Raw genomic sequence first — 1,799 nt, 5'->3', positions numbered from 1 at the left:
CTTATCCTCCTCAAAATCAAGAATTACAAAGTCAGCAAGGAAGATGAGTTTATCCACCTTGACCAAGACATCCTCCACTATACCTCGTGGATAAGCGATGGAACGGTCAGCTAGTTGCAATGACATGTATGTTGGTTTCAGATCAGGCAGACCAAGCTTCTTGAAGATAGATAAGGGCATCAAATTGATGCTAGCTCCTAAATCACATAAACACTTATCAAACGACAAGTTTCCGATGGTGCAAGGAATAGTGAAGCTTCCAGGATCTTTAAGCTTCGGAGGTAAATTCTGTTGCAGCACAGCAATGCATTCCTCCGTTAGAGCAATGGTCTCTAAGTCATCGAGCTTCACTTTCCGAGTGAGAATACCTTTCATAAACCTCACATAGCTAGGCATCTATTCAAGGGCTTCAGCGAAAGGTATGTTGATATGAAGTTTCTTGAACACCTCCAAAAACTTCTCAAACTGCTTATTCAGCTTTTTCTTCTGCAGCCTCTTAGGAAAAGGAGGTGGAGGATAGATCTATTTCTCCCTTGTATTACCCTCAGGAGGAGTGTATTCCACAGTAGTCTTCCTTGGTTCCACCTCTGCTTCCTTCTGCACTTCTTCTTCAGCCACAACTGTATTTTCTGAAACTTGAGATTTTTCAGGCTCTTCATCTTGCTGAATTTGGGGGCTTGCGACTTTTCCAGACCTCAAGGTGATGGCATTCACCTGTTCTTCAACTTCCCTCTTGCCTGTATTGGCTTCTGTAGCACTAGGAAGCATTTCTGGTGGTCGATTCAATAAGGCGTTAACAATTTGCCCTATTTGGTTCTCCAGATTCTGGATAGAAACAGCATGGCTTTGGCATATAAGAGCCTGGTTTTTGCACATAAGCCGCAACTCCTCCAATTCAGATTTTTCATTCGAAGATAGACATGCACCATGACTTTGTTATTTTGGTGTAATTTGTTGTTAAAAACTAGGAGGGTTGAATAGCCTATTTCCAAACTGTTGGAATGGCTGTTGCATCGCATTCTGATTGTTGCTCCAGCTGAAGTTAGGATGATTCCAGTTGTCAGGATGATAAATGTCTGGAACTGGTTTCTGCGATCTCTGAAAGTTGCCCACAAACTGAGCTGAGTCACTAGATATAGCGCATTGCTCAGTCACATGCGGACCTGCACCCAGCTCACAAACACTAATTATCTGATTAACACCCAAGTTAGCTAGAGAATCGATCTTCATAGACAATTCCTTTAGTTGAGCAGTGATAGTTGTAGCTGTATCCACTTCAAGAACTCCTGCTACTTTGCCCTGTGGATATTTCTGGGTTGGATACTGATATTCATTAGTAGCCATCAGTTCAATTAGATCATAAGCTTCCTCATAGCTCTTTGCCCATAATGCTCCGCCTGTTGCTGCATTGAGCATGGGTCTGGACTGTGCTCCCAACCCATTGTAAAAACAAGTGATGATCATCTAATCAGGCATTCCATGATGATGACACTTCCTAAGCATCTCCTTGTAGCGCTCCCAAGCTTCACTTAGCGATTCTCCCGATGCTGCGCAAATTGAGTAATAGCATTCCTGAGTGCAGCTGTCTTTGCCATAGGGAAGAATTTAGTAAGAAACTTCTGAGCAAGATCTTCCCAAGTAGTAATCGAACCAGCCGGTAGAGAGTGTAACCAGCTCTTAGCCTTGTCCTTCATAGAGAATGGGAACAGTCTCAGCTTCACAACATCTTCAGAAACACCGTTGAACTTGAAGGTGTCGCAGATCTCAATGAAATCCCTAATGTGCATATTGGGATTTTC

The 1,799-nt window shown here is 43.0% G+C and overlaps 1 non-coding gene across 1 annotated transcript; it reads left to right on the top strand.

The window, feature by feature from the left end:
- The first annotated feature begins 1,474 nt into the window (after nucleotides 1–1,474).
- On the top strand, nucleotides 1,475–1,580 carry LOC141699317 (small nucleolar RNA R71). The gene has a single exon (XR_012565789.1). It is a non-coding gene; the product is annotated as a small nucleolar RNA R71 (small nucleolar RNA).
- Nucleotides 1,581–1,799: the final 219 nt, after the last annotated feature.

The sequence above is a fragment of the Apium graveolens genome, chromosome 11 (assembly GCF_009905375.1).
Source record: "Apium graveolens cultivar Ventura chromosome 11, ASM990537v1, whole genome shotgun sequence".
In the NCBI taxonomy this organism is placed as follows: Eukaryota; Viridiplantae; Streptophyta; class Magnoliopsida; order Apiales; family Apiaceae; genus Apium; species Apium graveolens.
Note: the sequence above shows the minus strand (reverse complement) of the source record. Positions and strands in the feature narration are given on the sequence as shown.